General features: G+C 47.7%; 1 long non-coding RNA gene across 1 annotated transcript in view; it reads left to right on the forward strand.

Annotated features, from left to right (window-relative positions):
* Positions 1–843: 843 nt before the first annotated feature.
* Positions 844–17,545, forward strand: part of LOC308606074 — a 92,890-nt gene continuing 76,188 nt past the window's right edge. Inside the window, exon 1 of the long non-coding RNA XR_014013770.1 lies at positions 844–1,100. This is a non-coding gene — a long non-coding RNA (uncharacterized lncRNA). The remainder of the gene's footprint in view (positions 1,101–17,545) is intronic.

Below are 17,545 nucleotides of genomic sequence, written 5' to 3' on the forward strand. Positions count from 1 at the left end.
GACACTGAATCTGCTGGCACCTTGATCTTGGACATCCCAGCCTCCAGAACTGTGAGAAGTAAGTGTTTGTGGCTTCAGCCACCCAGTCTATGGTGTTCTGTTATAGCAGCCCAAACAGACTAAGACAACAGGGATTCCTGGTGAGACACTGGTGTGGGCAGAGGCTGGTTGGAGGCGCGGTCAGGGAGTATTCAGACGAGGCTGATCAGACCTTTGCAGTTAGTTGCCTGCAGGTGCATCTGGTCACAGAGAGGGACGGATTCGAAGGCTTCCTGTGCAACTGCATTATCTCTGATGCAGTGTTCCTGGCCCTCAACACTGTTGACATTTTGGGCTGAGTAATTCTTTGTTGTGGAGGATGTCTTGTGAACTTTAGGATGTTTGACAGCATCCCTGGACTCTACCTCAGTCGTGACAACCAGAAATGTCTTCAGACTTTTGCCAAACGTTCCTTGGAGCAGTGGGGGTGAGGACACTGCTCTAACTCCATCCTCATGGCAATCTCAGCAGATGACTTCACTCTCCTTTGTGCTGATGTAGGAAAACAGAGGCTAATGGTTACAAAACTTGTACCTGGGAGCGTGGGGTTTTGAAACCACATTGGTTCCAATCCTTGACAAGACTCTGTCTGACTGCCAAGGGGGAGAAGGTTCAGGGCCACCTCTTGGACTTGGTGGTGGTGAGCTTTGATCTGTTTTCTTGTGCTTTGGAAATTGCCCCTTGCCTGGTTTGCTTATCCAAATAGGCAGAAGTGCCCTGTGTGGCATGAGAGCAAATTGTTGGATTTTCAGCCCTTTTGCTACGGCTTATTCATGTTCTTGCATAACACTCTGTGAACTGATTCATTCATTCTCAACATTTACTGAGCTCTGACCACGTCCTAAGCATGATGCTGGGTCCCGGGGAAAGAAGGGTGAACAGATCACAGCCTGATCCCTGCTCTCACGACTTCATATCACAGCTGGAGACAGACAACAAGACAGTAACAATCACCACAGCAGCGGCGAACCCAAACAGCACGCTCTGATGGGGAACACTGGGATGAGAGAACCGGCTAGATAGCCCGAGATCTGAAGGCTGAGGAGGTACCGGCTCTGGAGGTAGGTGGAGGGTATTGGAGACAGAGGGAACAGTCAGTGCAAAGACCCTCAAGCGAGAAAGAGTTCGCTCTGTTTTAGAAATGGGCAGAGAGGTGCGTGGGGCTGCATTTGCCAGGAGATCACCACCTAACCCTGGTGGTTGAGCACCGGAAGTCCCCAGCTAATCGCCCTGTGGACAAGATTTCTGGAATAACGATGACTTCAGCGTGGAAAAGAATAGTGGATCTGAATGTGTCTGGAGATCCTCATGTACTCCCAGCCTGATAACTTCTCAGGAGACACATCACTGTCTCCACATGTGTCTGTTTCTTCCCCAGACTTTGAAAAGCTGGGGAGGAAAACATTGTCCTCTACCCGTCTGGGTTCTTCTGGCTGATCTAAGAATTAAGTTGATGTGAGACACATTAACAGGAGAACATCAAGCAAAAGCTTGATAACATACATACGTGGGAGAGAGCCAGGAAAATTAACTCGCCAAAATGGCTGGAGCCCTCACCTTAAATACCACTTCCAGTTAAAGACAAAAGAGGATGTTGGGGGCAGTGCTTTGGGACTTCAAAGGGAAGGAAAGTAACTCACATGGAGATGGAAAAGCAAATGTTTGGTAAATAAATGTTTGCTGGGCCCTGCAGAGACACTGGGACACAGAGAGGACTCTGATCTCCAGGCCCCCTGCTGAGTTCCCCGCATAATGCGAAGCCCATATTCTCAGCAGATGTCTCTGCTGATAGCGCTATTCTGGGAACAGGCCCTCTAGCTAAATTCTTTTAGTCAGTTAGGGGGATGGACAAAGTTTCTTCCTAAGTCTTTCGGGCCCTGATTGTTTTCAGCTCAAAATAATCCACACGCCAAAGCGATGTTTTGGGGTGGCGAGTTCTGCCCCCCTATGCAGACCCACTTGGGTCGCCTCCATAAGGAGGAGCGGTGGGTCCTCGGGGACCTCCTGCTCCCGGGCTCCCTGAAGCCGAAAGCCCTGCTTTTCTCCCTGCAGTTTGGGCTTCGAGGCTGTGCCTCTGTCCCAGCCTGTGAGGGGGACCCACCTGTGCCTGTGCCGCCCCTCCATTCCCTGTTCTGCTCCTTGCTTTGCCCTGCTCTGCGTCCAGCCACTCAGGGCTCGGAATACTTGCTGGCCTTAGGAGACCCCTGTGTTGTGCATACTCACGTCTTTCTCCAGCCATGAGGCCCTGGCCACTCCTGTCTCTCTTTCTTGCTTTGCTCCGCTGATTGTCCCGGGATGGATTCTTCTTCCACCTTGTGTCTCAGAGTTTGCCTGCAGCCTGGCCTTTCTGTCAGGCTGGGTGCATTTGAAGCAGGTGAGGGAGCCTGTGCTCTGACCTTGCCTAGAGCTTTGCAAGCCCTGGGGATATTCCCTGAGCTTTGCAAGCCAAGGGAAAATTATACCCCCATGCCTGCCTCTGGGAACGCAGTGCCTCCTGGCTGAGGGGCTTGAAGGGCCTCAGCGTTTTCTGGACTAGGAAGGAGGCAGCCCAGTGGCAGGATGAGACACGCTGGGGTTTGCAGTCCCCAGACTTGAGCTAGAACACAGGCACCAGAAGGTAGGAGCGGTGGAGTCTCAGAAGGTTCCTCCACCTCCTGACAGACACATGGGTGCCTGGCAGCCAGCTCAGGGTCGAGCTCCCAGCCCTTCTTTCCCGGGATGGGGGCCTCAGTGTTCTCCTCACCCGGTGGCCGCATGTGCGCCTCTCACCCCCAGGCCTCTCAGATGCATTGCAGATGGAGGATGCTCCTCCTCGGCTTCAGTTCTCCTGGAGCTGGAGGAGACCGTAAGCTTGGGCATTTGATGTGGGTTCAAACCCAGGCCTCACCATCCATTGGTTATGTGATTTCAGACAAGCGCCTCAATCTTGCTGGGCCTTCACTTCCTCAGATGTAAAATGCAGATAATGGCTCCCTCAAGGAGGGCAGCCCGAGCCCTGGCGTCAAGAGTCATCTCCATGCATCAGTATCCCTTTTCCTTTCCTCCCTCCCTCCCTTCCTTCCCTCCTTCCTTCCTTCCCTCCCTCCCTCCCTCCCTCTCTCTCTCCCTCCCTCTCTCCCTCCTCCCTCTCTCTCTCCCTCCTCCCTCTCTCTCTCCCTCCTCCCTCTCTCCTCCCTCCTCCCTCTCTCCTCCCTCCTCCCTCCCACCCTCCTCCCTCCCACCCTCCTGAATGCATTCAGGGCAAGATCACTTGAGGACATATATCCTTTGTCTCCCTGTGAGAGCTGCCCTCCCCGCCCCCCACCTCATGTAATTGTCAGCAACAAAGTTGGAAAATAAGGCGTCTGAAGCAGCTCTCGGCACTGCAACATCTGCACCAGACAAAACTCGCAAAGCCCTCAATCCCCAGTCATGAATGCACTATAAAAACAATGTGGCAGAAATGAAAATTGTTCCATCATAATATTTCACAGTTCTTTTTGACAAAAGCCAAGCCGCCCTCATGAATACACATTTCCCAGCATCTTATGCATTATGCATCAGCCTATAGCAGGGGACCTGGGAATTGCCAGGCCCTAGTAAAGGGCCTTTGAAAGTGCCTATTTTGTAAACAAATGGAGCTCAGACCCCACACTCAGGCTGTTTAGGTAATTTAAGACTGACTCCGGCTGCCCGAGTGGGGACCAGCTCTTCTTAGGGCCGTAAATGGCAGGTGTCTCCAACGTTCTCTGGATGGAGAGGGGTGCTTCAGCGTGCTTCAGAGGGGCAGGGACAATTTCTCCCCGAGCCAGAGCCAAATGTTGCCGGAATGCCAAACGAGCCCACCAAGGCTGGCTGGGCAGTCAGGCAAATTAGTCGGGACTTCTGACTCCCAAGAGCCTCCATGGGATCAAGCCCTGTGATGGGGGGTGCTGATGGGTGGAGGGGACAAGGAGGTCTGAGCACACAGAGGCTGGCCTGTCTCAGTGGGCTTGCAGGAAGCATCTCTCTTTGCCCCAAGTAGGCAAACTGGAAGTAGGAATTAAGCGTGCGTTACTGTCAGTAGGAAGTCCCTTGAAGATTATTAACTAACCCCTGTGGTTCAAGGAAGGGGAGACTGAGGCCAGGCATTTTAAGTGACACGTTCAAGGTCACACTGGTTAGTGAGCGGTAGGTCTGGGACTGCTGGAAGCCGGTTGTCTTTTCCCAGCACCTCCCACTGCTTCGATCATGAATTGGCAGCAACTGAAAGGACCAGGGGTAAAATGGTTCCTGATTGCTATGATTTAAGCAAAGGGCAGACAGGGATCCTTACAACAGCCCTGGAAAAGAGCATAATTCAGGGCTGTTTTGTGTCATTTGCAATCTGTCCTCTATGGTAGCCTTATTTGAAATGCTGAATGATGCATGATAGATATCTACTCATTACATTATATCTGTCACACTAACAAGGTGGTGATTGATTCATTGCTACATGTATTTATTTCCTAAGAATATTCAGCTCCCATTAGGGGGTGCTGCAAATGGCTTTGAATTGAGGGACAGGAATTCTGAATTCTAGTGTTGGTACGCCCTATTCTTCCCTTCTGTGGACCTCAGATTCTTTCTTGTAAAAAGCGGGGCTCAGGAGGGATGGTCTCTGGGTTGCATCCCAGCTGAGATCTCCCAGCTGCTAGTGTGTGAGTACGGGCACCGTGCAGAGGCCTCGATGAAATCAGGGGGCAGAAGGGCCCACCTCATGCTGTATAAATGCATCTGCAGGGCTGGGCTCCGCCATGAGGGTTGGTGGGTGGGCTGGGTGTGGGGGGGTAGGATTGACCCCAGTTAGGGAAGTTCCTCATCCCTGCACCTGCTGCTCTACAGCTGTTGGACCCACTTGCTGATTGGTGCAGTTTGACTAATGAAAGCAGGGACAGCTGAAGGCTGATTGAGACAATGAGGCGACATTACCCCTCACAGACACCTGGCAGAATCAGCTTAGGAGATGGCTGCTTCCCCTCCTCTGCTTACCCAGGGAATACACTGATGGGGGAGGTGGCTGGAAAGGGGAAGTCAGGATCATCATGCCGCCTCCAAAACTGAGAGCCCACCTGTGACGCTCTAAGCCTAGTATAAGCAATGCTCAAACTCCTGGGCATTTTTGTTGTTGTTGTTGTGAAAACACTCCCCATCTGGAGTTTCTGATTCAGTAGAGATGTGTGCGGATGTGTTGGGGGAAGTTTTGTGTCTCAAAATTCCCAGGTGACACTGCTGGTCCAGGAGCCATACTTTGAGCACCACTGATACAGGAAGAAAAAAAAAAAAAAGAATATCTACATATCCTGCATTTCCATTTCTCAGCATCTTCAAACTACTCAAAACTGCTCCCAAATCTTTGTAAAAATAAATAATTTCAGTTTCTACAACTGGCACAGCAGTAGGAAGTGTCCTCGAGTAACATAAATAGTTATTTATTTGGTTCCAGACCAAGAAATAACTTCCCCTGAACTATGAAAGGAAAATATTTAAATTCAAAGCCTTAGAAATTCAGAAGAGCATAAAAATGAAAATGAATGGAAATGCGTCACAGAAGGATAGCAGCTGTTGACATGCTACCTTCTTTTAATTTTGGGCCGGTGAATATGTGTCTGTAGGTCTCTCTACTGGTCTCGTGCAGTTTTCCTAAATTGGGATCCTTGGGATGTTAAATAGTGTTACGATCAAAGTAACAAAAACAATAAAACCAGAAACAACAGCGGTAACACAGAAGATATATTTTAGAGGCAGATCTGAGATCAAAATCTTTGGAAAATGCTGTGATAACCAAAATTTAAAAGTTGAATAGGTTTTCAGCTGGAGGAGTTAAACTCTGATGGGCACTCTAGGAGGCATTTGGGGTGGGAGTATCTCCCATATAGGTTCCTTATGGAATCCCTCCTCTTCTGCCCATCTCCCCCAGCCCTACCCCAAGCTTTTTAAGGGGTGGAGGTTCTTAGCCCTCCTAGGGGAAATGCCTGGAGAGTTGTAAGGAATTCACCCTAGGTATAAAATATGGAGTTTAAAGCTCCTGTCACATATCATTCTCTACCATTGGTCATCCTGGATTTTCCAAAAGAAGCTGCCTTATTTTGTTGAAAATTTAATACGTTAAGCAAGAAATGGTCATTTCACCTCAATTATCAGTCTCTAGACAATCAAGAGTCAGGATTCAAAGTCCATACTTTCCATGGCTGTGACCTGAGCTTGTCTTAAGCTGTCTTTCTCTTCTTTTTTTTTTTTTTTTTTTTTTTTTTTGCGGTAGGCGGGCCTCTCACTGTTGTGGCCTCTCCCCTTGCGGAGCACAGGCTCCGGACGCACAGGCTCAGCGGCCATGGCTCACGGGCCTAGCCGCTCTGCGGCATGTGGGATCTTCCCAGACCGGGGCACGAACCCGTGTCCCCTGCATCGGCAGGCGGACTCTCAACCACTGCGCCACCAGGGAAGCCCTGTCTTTCTCTTCTTAAAAGGACACTAATTCCTTCATGAGGGTCCCACCCTCATGACCTTATGTAAGCCTAATTACTTCCCAAAGGCCCCATTAAAAAGAACCAATGCACGGCGTGTGGGAAGGGGGAGTTAGGGCTTCAACACACGAATCTGGAAGGGCACAAAACATTTAGCCCATAATAGCAGCTTTGCTTCTTGGCAAGCCAACTAACCTCTTGGAGACTGTTTACATTTTTTAAAGAGGGATGGTGATGCTGGCGTGATCTGCAAACCATCTCTATTCTGGCCACTGTGAAATGGGCTGGGCGTGGCCAGTGACACACCTGTTGTTGCCCATCTCCGTGTGTCCCACCTCCTCTGCCTGGCTAGCCTCTCCTCCACCCGCTCCCCATTCACCCGCCTAATGTCTACTGGACCTTCAAGACTCAATGTTGCTTCCTTTGGACAACCTAACTCTCCGGAAACTCTTACCACGCTGTGTTGATCCAGGTCTCTGTCTCCCCCACTGGGCTGCGAGTTGCTCCGTGAACACAGAGACCATATGTCCCATCTCACTTTCATTCTTCAGTGCCTAGCAGTCTTCTGGGCACATCACAGGTGCTCAGTAAGTGTTTGGATCAATGAACATGGTGATGGACACTGCAGAGAAGGAAAGAGATAGAGTAGAGGTATAGCTATAACCACTGGTGAAAAAGAAACACACCAACAGAGAATATAAGGAAGCAATTAAAACAGCAATAGGATTGCCCACAAATATTTAAACAAAAATTCCTACCACAATGGTTTAACCAGGCCAAACCAATAGCAAAGCACCCTATCAGGGTGACAAATGCCAAGACCAGTGCTCAAAAAAACCCAGCCAGGTTTCCTGCGAGGGTCTTGTGTTTGCTTGACCATTCCACGCACACAGGGTGATCCCAGTGGGGCAACTGTGTCTGATAGAAGCAAACTCTCTACTACAAATCATGAGGCTAAGAGTGAGCTCAAGCAGTTAGTGATCATCTTAACCCACAAAACTTTATGCACGGCCTGTATTCAGCCAGCCTTTTGATCCCAGACAGAAATCTATTAAAGCCCATTGAGAGAATGAAAAGACAAAATCTGAAGAACATTTTTTACCTTGGTGGATATAAAAGCTGGCAAGTTCGATGACGCTAAGAGTGATCTATTTGTCAATAGCAATATTACATTAAACTGGGGAAACCATTCCCTTAAATGCAAGCCGAGTGAGTACTCTGAATAATGGCTTAAAATTACACGTGTCCAGGGCCTGTTGAAGCTGGAAAGGATAGAATTAACATTCCTGCTTTAGGAATGTGGAAAAATTCCACATTTTCTCCAGAGGAGTACTTTCTAAGTTTGAGTCAGGGACTAGTTTAAGAATCTGGTGAAAATTATAGAATAATGCGTGTGGTACATGCCCAGAGCACTTGGTGTTTTTCAGGGAGCTCATGGAATTCTTAAATGTCCATCTGTGCATTCCAGTCAGGAATTCCTACTCCTAGGAGACGATGTGGTCTAGTGCACAGGTTTTCAACTGCCAGTGTGAGGAATCACATTATCAGAATCATCTCTGAAACTTTTCGTAATATACACTTACCCCATGTGGTCTGATAGTGGATCACTGCAACTTTTCAAGAAGGCAGAACCGAGGTGGGGCTAAGACATGGGTGTTTTGAAAAACACCCCAGTGATTCTCTCGCCCCCTCACACCTCAACCCATCATGAGCAGGAGTGAATAGCTCAAGAGGAGAGAGCCATGGGTTATAGACCCATTGCTAGGATATATCGAATATAGTACTACACGACCCGCTGTTGATTGAATCTGTGGATGTGGAACCACGGATACGAAGGGCTGACTATAAACTTATATGCAGATTTTTGACTGTGCAGAGGGTTGGCACCCCTAACTCCCACATTGTTCAAGGGTCAACTGTATATCTAATAGAGAAATATATCTAATAGAGGTAGACCTGGGTTCAAATCCCAGCTTCTTTCCTCACTAGCCTTCTGACCTCACTCAAGGAACATTTATTTCCTCTCTTAACTTCTGTTTCTTCATCTGTAAATGGTCATTAGAACGACTGAGCTGGGGTCTTCCCTGGTGGCGCAGTGGTTGAGAGTCCGCCTGCCGATGCAGGGGACACGGGTTCGTGCCCTGGTCCGGGAAGATCCCACGTGCCATGGAGCGGCTGGGCCCGTGAGCCATGGCCGCTGAGCCTGCACGTCCGGAGCCTGTGCTCCACAACAGGAGAGGCCACAACAGTGAGAGGCCCACGTACCACAAAAAAAATAAAATAAAAAATAAAAGAAGACTGAGCTGAAGGGCATGGAGTTTATGATGCAACCTTAATTCCCTTTCTTTATTTAAAGGAAACGTAAAGGTACAAACTAAGAGTTGCATTACGGGGTCTTCTCAAGAAGGAAAATCTCAGACATTGGATGCGCCGCGTTACATTTTATGCTTGCTACAAAGCGTAGTCGATGATGGGAATTCTCTATGTGCTCCTAAGGGTCTTAGGTGTTGGGAAAGAGTTGCATTTCTCAAAGTCTGCTGTAAGGGGATATATTACTTGTAAAGGCCTCAAGGAGTTTTTCACAGTGAAGGTTAGGAGCGAGTGAATATTGCCAGTAGAGTTGGGAGTATTTCACCACATGGTGACTTTCCCTGGTTTGGCTTCCAAGGGCATTCTGAGTCATCAGAGAAGAGTACACATGTGGGCGATGCTGTGAAAAGTCTTTGTTTTTGATTGGAGTGGAAGGATGGCCTAGTTGGGTGGGTGCTACTGGGCTCCAAGGTCTGGCATAGCGGGGGGCATCCTACTTGTGCGCAGGTCTGGACATGAGTCTCTTGGGAAGTCAATTTCCAAGACTCTACCACGGAAGTCATTCTTATCTCTAGAGCCGTTATGAGGATCTTAACTATAAGCTATGTAAAGCCCCTGTCCGCAAGGTATTAGGTGTTGAACGAATGGTAGTTATCTTGGTGTAAGTGGTAGTTGTAGTGCTGGCACTAGTAGACTGCTAGTAGTGGCCAAATACGACTCAGAGGTTTCATCTGGGCAATGCCATTCACCCTAGAGGCGTGATAGAAACTTGAGGATTCTGAGCTCTGGGAATCCTGAGCCCGTTAAGAGGTGATCTTGCTCATCCTCTTTCAGGTAAAAGTAAACTCACACTGATGCTGGAACAACCTCACAGCTCATTGGTTCATGTCTAAGCTCTTAAGGACTCAATCTGTTTCACTCACTCTCCCATGGGGCCAAACTTGCATTGCCCTTTCTGTAAACTTCCTGCATTTGCTCAAAATATTCTTCTCTACCTGGAAAATCCTCTCTGCCCCTCCAAATTCAGCTCCTCCTCCAAGGTTTAGCACAGAAGCCCTCCCTCCAGGGATCCTTTTATTGTGTCTACTGTGTGCCCATCAGGTACTATTCTTTTCTCTATATTTTCTCATCTCTCTGTCCAGACTGGAAGATATTTGAGGACAGAGACTGTGTCATCCACTTTGGTTCTTCTTCATCACTGAGACTACAGTGCTGTTTGCTTCTGATCTTTGAGGCACTTCTGCTGGTTTGCTGGGCAGGAAGACCCACTCCCTGGTGTGGGTGGGTCTTGCCTTTCCACATACCTTTATCGAGATTTCCAGGGAAAGGTACTTGTTTTAACACAGCTGCCAGGTACAGGTCATTGCTTTAGACAAGGTTTCTTTTCTTTCTTTTCTAATGAACTTAATCATTTTTAATATCTTTTCCACAGCAGAATACATTAAATGACCCTGACTTGGCTGAAAGCCTTCTCCCGAGTGCTTTGGGAGGATTAGAGGAAGCTCTTTTACAGCCTCGTAGCATGACTGGCTGCCTTTTCCTTTCTTTGGGTTAGCAGAGAGTGAGGTTTGATCCTAACTGACAAAGGGGGAGCCCTGAGCCTTGCAGTTTGTGTTCATTGGGAGAGAAGCAGGGGCTGGACTCTTTGGAGAAGGGAAGCTAGTATTTTCAATGATTTCAGCTTGTGTCTGAACATGGGGGCTGATAGGGACACTGACAAGGCAGCTTTGGGAAAGCACAGCAGACCCCAGAGAAAGAAAGAAAGCATAAGGGTCAGGAGAGAGAGCCGTTGTCATCTGAAAGAGTTGACTCTGGCGGTGGAGACCATCTCCAGCAGTGATGGAGGGAGGATTTGGGCTTACGGTGCAAATTCAAAGTCAGTGACAACATGTTTTTTTTTTTTTTAATTGCACAAAGAGCATAAGAAGAGGGCAAAAAAATGGGACAAATGAATCAGCAGTGGAATGAGAATGGAAAACAGTACAAAATAAAGTTGTCATCTGTGTGGTATTCACATTCCTGGCTCATTACCTTCTGGCACCAGGAGGAATTGTTTCACACTTGGGGAGGGTCAGCGTCATGCGGAAGGAAGGGGCGTTTCAGATAGTCTCCAATGGATCCTACAGAGATTCCCTTTGTCTTATATACGTCCCCTTGTTATTTCTGCTTTAGGCCTGTGAAATACTCTCTCCCCAAAGAATGAGGAATAAGAGGAGGCATATTCTTGCTTTTCTTCTTTCTCTCTATGGCCCCTAATCGAGTGCCGGCCATGGGGTACCATTTAGAACTTTAGAGGAGGAAGTATCCATCGGAGACACCCTGCCTCGGCTTAGTGTCAGAATTAATTGATTGAGTGGCCGAGGATGATTGAGATTTGCCTGGGACTGGGCGATGGCTATCTCCTTTTAACCATGATTCGCAGACTCCAAATCAAGAAACAGACCCTGTGAGCACCTCCTCGGTCTCAGACAGGGATGGCATGCCACTGAGAGACCTCAAAGAAGCCAGCAGAGGGAGAATTTGTCCGAACAGCACAGGGAACTGTATCCTCAAGTTCTGCCAGTTGCATCACTGGTCTGAGCCTGCATCTTCCTCAGAACATGGCATTAAAATATTCTGCTCCGCTGCTCTGCGCTCCAGAAATAAATAAATAGCAGCACTATTTTTAAAGGATCATTGGGCTTCATTAAGTAAAGAGCAGCTTCTCTTTAACATGGTTTTGAGGATTTGCTGTCTAAACAGTGGGCTGGGGTGTTGACATCCTGGCAGAAGTTTTTCAAGTGTGTATTAATAGGCCCGGCTGTTTCTGGCACTGCCAGTCCCTGGCTGGGCATTCTTCAGCCAGTCATTCCACCCGCTCTCGGCTTCACTTTCTCATCTGTATGCACAGTGCAGGTCAAAAATCTGTTTCCCCATTTATTCGGAGGACGTGATGCAATGGGTCAACTCCATAGCCACTGCACAGTGACTGTCGGTTCTTCCATTCATTAATTCACTGAGAAACGCTGCTGTCAGAGGATGCTTGGAATGGCTCCTGTCCTTTGAGTCAGTCTTTTGGTTTCTCTACCTTGTTAGGATCTAACAAGAGGTCTCATAATTAAAACCCAGCCAGGCTGAGGTTAAAGCTCTTTGGTTCACTTTCACCCACATGCCATCATAACTGTCCAACTCTGGCCCAGGATTAGGAAGGAGGTAGAATGATCTTTGCATGAAGACGAGGAACAGGGCCTTGGTCAAAGAGCAATTCTTGCAATCGGATAGACTGATTCAGATGCCAGATTGGCTGTTTCCTGGCTCCATTTAGACAAGCAACTTATTTGCTCACAGCCTTGTTTCCACCATCTGTAAGGAGGAACAATAAAACCTATCTTAGAAGACTCCTGGGAGACCAAAGAAAATGATGCCTAGATGATGCTTTGTAGCAATCAGTGCATAGTGGTTGCACGCAAGATGGTAGCTCCCTCAGCAGAAACAGACGCTGTTGAGGTGGTGGTCTCAGGGCACCGGCCTGTCTTTTAGTTCTTTCCTTCTCTCCCAGGCTCTCCCCACGTGCACTCCCTCCTTCCCAAGACAGGCTTCTTGCACGTCTGCCATCAGAACTCTCTCAGAAGGAGTGTGGATGAGTCCCTTGTCCTTCTTCATGGGCTGGACAGGGTGGGCTCCCTCTTCCCAGGTGGGGTGTGTCTCCCGCCTCTTTTGGCTTTGTGGGACCAAAGACTGTTTTTATGAGAGGAGAACTAAACCCCTGGAGTCCTTAAAAAAGTTAAGGTTGGAGTATATAGAAAAGTACATGTATTGTCAGTATATAGCCTGTCACAGTTTTGCAGAATTAACAAATCTATGTCATTAGCACCCAGATAAACAAGTCACTGGCAGCTCCCTAGAAACCCCCTCCTCATTGTCCCTTTTAGTCACCAACTCCCCAGGGTGACCTCCATAGGCTGCTTATGTACTTTATATAAGTGAAATCATACATATGTACTCTTCTGTCTGGCTTTTTTCACTGGACCCTACATTTATGAGAACCATCAACGTTGTTGTGTGTAGTTGTAGATTGTTTATTCTCCTTGCTGTGTACCATTCCATCAGGTGAATATACCACAAATTACCTGTCCATTCCACTGGGGATGGGCACTTGGGTTATTTCCTTTACAGTCCAGTGGCCTCCACTTTTTGAGATGGTCATGGAGCCTTTGCTCTAAACACCGGCTGCCTCACCTGCCCAGAAGCTCAGGGGAACCATTGGGTAGGACTTCAGGGCAATGGCAGAAGTGAGACTTTTTACATGAACTTTAATTTAGGACCTCAAGTCGCTCCAGTGACAACCCTGGAAGGTAGGTAAGAGTCTCCCAATTGTCCACGTGATCAAACCGTGGCTGAGAAGGTTTAGACATTTGCCTGAGGCAGCAGATCTGACAAATGCTAAAACCAGGATTCTAATACAGTTTTTAGTTTCTCTAAAAATTCTACTCCTTTCACAAATCATACCACCTCTTTGCCAGATTTAATGAAAAGCTCATCTTGGCAGGGGTGGGGGGGAGCAGTTAAAGGAAAATAGTTTGATTCCAAGGTGTCTACAAGAAGTTTGGCCAGGTCACTGCTTCCCTGGGCTGGCCATCCTCTCCTCACTTTTAAGAATAAAGCAGTAGGGCTTCCCTGGTGGCGCAGTGGTTGAGAATCCGCCTGCCAATGCAGGGGACACAGGTTCAAGCCGTGGTCTGGGAAGATCCCACATGCCGCGGAGTGGTTAAGCCCGTGCATCACAACTACTGAGCCTGCGCTCTAGAGCCCGTGAGCCACAACTACTGAGCCCATGTGCCACAACTACTAAAGCCCATGTGCCTAGAGCCCATGCTCCGCAACAAGAGAAGCCACTGCAATGAGAGGCCCGCGCACCACAATGAAGAGTAGCCCCGCTCACTGCCATCTAGAGGGGGCCTACGCACAGCAGCGAAGACCCAACACAACCAAAAATAATAAATAAATAAGATTAAATTTAAAAAATAGATAACTAACGAGAACCTACTGTATAGATCAGGCAACTCTACTCAGTGCTCTGTGGTGCCCTAAATGGGAACGAAATCCAAAAAAGGGGAAACATCTGCATACGTATAGCTGATTCACTGTGCTGTACAGTAGAAACTAACACAACATTGTAAAGCAACTACACTCCAAGAAAAATTTAAAAAAAGAATAAAGCAGTAGAATTCATTGCCCACAGGGATAAAGCAACTATACTCCAATAAAAATTTTAAAAAAGAATAAAGCAGTAGAATTCATTGCCCACAGGGAGAATAGGCCAGTAGGTGAGACTCAAACCAGGTTGGAATCTTGACTCCTCCACTCATGAGCTGTGTGACCTTGGGCAAGTTACTTGCTGTCTCTGTGCCTCTGTTTACCCATCCATAAAATGAGGGTGATAAAAGTTGTTACCTCACAAAGCTACAGTGAGGATTAAATAGAAAGTTAATGTATAGCACTTTGCATAGTGCCGGGCAGCAAGCTGATATTTTTTTTGGCACTTACCGTTATAATAAAATGCAAGCCCTTTGTCAGGGCTGACATTCTAAGAGCCGGGTACTGTCATTTCAGCCAGCACTTTGAATCGAAGATCTTCACCAGCTCCTAAATAAACGTTACATGGCTGCTACCACCACTTCTCTTTTTGGAGATGTCTATTAAAATTATGATTCAATTGTCAGAAACAAAATATTCTTAAGATGTCTTCAACCATACCCTCAAATTATATGACAGTGTCTGGCTTTAATACCCATCTAAATAGTTACACTACTGACAGGTTTCGGGAGCGGCGTTTGCTCTTCCATTCCTCTCATTAACTTATGTAGCAACATCATAACTCTCTGGAAGGATTTAAAAAAAAAAGGATATTGGCGTATTCCATCTGAATTCATTTCATATAGCGTCTGTGTCAGAGCGTTTGCATATGAATGAGATGACTTGACGTTGGATCATTAACATGGGAGCATTGCCGTGACACATTTTAGAGTTCAGGTTAAAGAGTTTGAGGCAAGCCAGGGAAGGAAGGTTAGAGACTCAGCCCATCTGAAATTTTGCTGGAGTCGCTTGACATAGAATCTCCATCCCAACAGGGCTGTGCCTGCAACTGTAGTTCTGTCTCTCGCCTTTAGGATGGCAAGTCCAACATCCCACCCATCCTCTCCATATCCCCAGTGTTCTAGCCCCGTGGATGTGCTTGTTCATTAGTACTGTTAAGTCTTTGTATACATAACCTGCTCCCTCTACTCGATAGGGCCCCTCTCTGCTTGGCAGATCTTAGCGGTTCCATAGAACCATCAGTGTTTCCGCGAACCCTTCTCAGTCCCTCCAGGCCAATTTAACCACCTCTTCTCCGGGCCCAGCACCAGGTCCTCATGTCCAGAATGGACTGCGTCCCTTTTGGCACGTCTCTTTCATGCTGGACTCTGAGGTTTCAGAAGGCGTGGAGGGGGAGCTACCATCTTCATTCTTCCAACCCCAGGAATCAGTACAGTACAGAGTAGTAGATGCTCGATAAGTGTTTACTACATGGATGAATGTAGAAAACTGGACTAAGACATGGCTGGGCATGTTCTGAGTTTCTCTCTCCAAGGAACCCACGGTATTTAAACTGCTCCTAAGTGTCAGTAACAGGCTGCCAGTAAGGCTTCACCAGAAAACGTCAGCTTCAGTGGACAAGACTTGGGCTTAGAGCAGGCCCTGGGGTTCCATCTGAACTGTGTCCCCCTTACATCACAGGCATTGGAAATGGGCTGAGCATGTCCTCACAGCCACCTGGCTGCCTGCGGCTTGTTGGCTGATCTCATAGTGGAACATACTGATTTGGAGGCAATTAGCCTCAGTGCTGAGCCGTGGCTCCCAATAATGTCTCCTGAATTGGGACGACACGGGTCTCAGTAGCTGAAGCCTGGGGATGACATGGTACTGGCTGAAGACACACCAGACAGGGACAGTGATCCACACTGTCAGCTTCCAAGGAACCTATAATGACCTTGTAGTGACCCTACACACACATTCACTGCAGTGGCAAGAGGCGGTTGGGGGACAGACTCTCAAGTCAGACTGCATAGGTTCTGTCCCGGCTCAACTGTCTGTCAGCTATGTGACCTTACACAAGGTCCTCTACCTTTCTAAAAGTCAGTTTTCTCATCTGTAAAATGGGCACAATAAGAGCTATGGCAGAGGGCTGTTATGTGCTCCCTCATAACAGAATGACCTTTATATGTGTCATAGAGTCTATAACAGACAGAAAACTTGACTCCATAGAATCAATATAATTTTACATAATTAGTTTAATATATAAAACTTGTATATAAAATATGTAATTAATATAATATTAATATAAATAATTCACACACAGAATTCCATTTGATTCTCACCAAAGGCCTGTGAAGTTATTGTTACCCTTATTCAGAAAATGTAAAAATCCCTGTAGTTTAAAATAGGAATGTAAATTAAAAGCTCATCAGGGGGCTTCCCTGGTGGCACAGTGGCTCAGAGTCCACCTGCCGATGCAGGGGACACGGGTTCATGCCCCGGTTCAGGAAGATCCCACATGCCGCAGAGTGGCTGGGCCCGTGAGCCATGGCCGCTGGGCCTGTGCGTCCGGAGCCTGTGCTCCACAATGGGAGAGGCCCCAACAGTGAGAGGCCTGCGTACCAAAAAAAAAAAAAAAAAAAAAGCTCATCAGAACTTATAGTCTGTGATTCAGTGTCATGGCCAAGGCCATAGAGCTCTTGTCTGTCATGTCTTGAATACTTCCAGGCAGCCCCCTCCACCTGGTCCATGAGGGTGGGTTGCAGGCAGTTGCCCGAGGCCCTGCCCCCTTTCTGCCGTCCCCACCCCTATTCTCATCCCTCACCCCACGGATTCTAGGCCTGCCCTAGCTCCCTCAACCCTGAACCTGTTTCCAGCCCTAGGGACTTTTTGTCTAAACTAGACTTACTGATTTGTTCTCTCACCTCTGACTCTTTATCTTATGCCTTATGCATCTTCCTTAAGGAAACTCTCTCTCTTCCAACCCACAGCCTTTTGGGAAGGCAAAAGTCATGGGCTCTGAATCCCAACGGGCATGACTTTGAATTCTGGATCTTCCCTTTCCTGATGTCCACACTAGTCATATATACAGCAGACAGCATCTCCATCTGCCCAGATGAGAAATCTGTTCACTCTACAGGGACTTATCAAACACCTACTATGTGCCAGGTCCTCTCATCTGCCTGGGAAGAGAGCTTGAGCAAAAATGGACAAAAATCCCTACACTCTTGCAGTTTACATTTTAGTGGTGAAGGGAAAGGGATAATACACAAGGTAGGTGAGTGAATTAAGTAGTATGGTAGAAGTGGTAAACATTACAAGGAAAATGTTTAAAAGCCCACTAAAGGGAGAGATGGCGCTCTGCACTGGCCCTGGGCCCACCCATAGTAAGTGCTCAGTAAATGGCAGCCATGATGATAAAGGGCGAGGGGAAGAGGGAAGCAGCTAGTGAAAGCTCCTCTGACCTCTTCTGGAATGTGTAACCCCTGCCTTTCTCACCTGCTGCTCCATGATGCAGAAGGACCCAGACTGCCTCATGTCCGGTTCCAGTCTTCTGTACTTGGACCTTCCCCTTCCTGTCCCTATCCACCTACTCACCGTTACACTGAAGATTTGGAGTTCCTTGCCCATGATCTGACCTGATAATTTACACTCCCAATAGACATAGGTCATTTTTGGCT

Source organism: Mesoplodon bidens (genome assembly GCF_964165515.1).
Source record: "Mesoplodon bidens genome assembly, chromosome: 18".
Lineage (NCBI taxonomy): Eukaryota > Metazoa > Chordata > Mammalia > Artiodactyla > Ziphiidae > Mesoplodon > Mesoplodon bidens.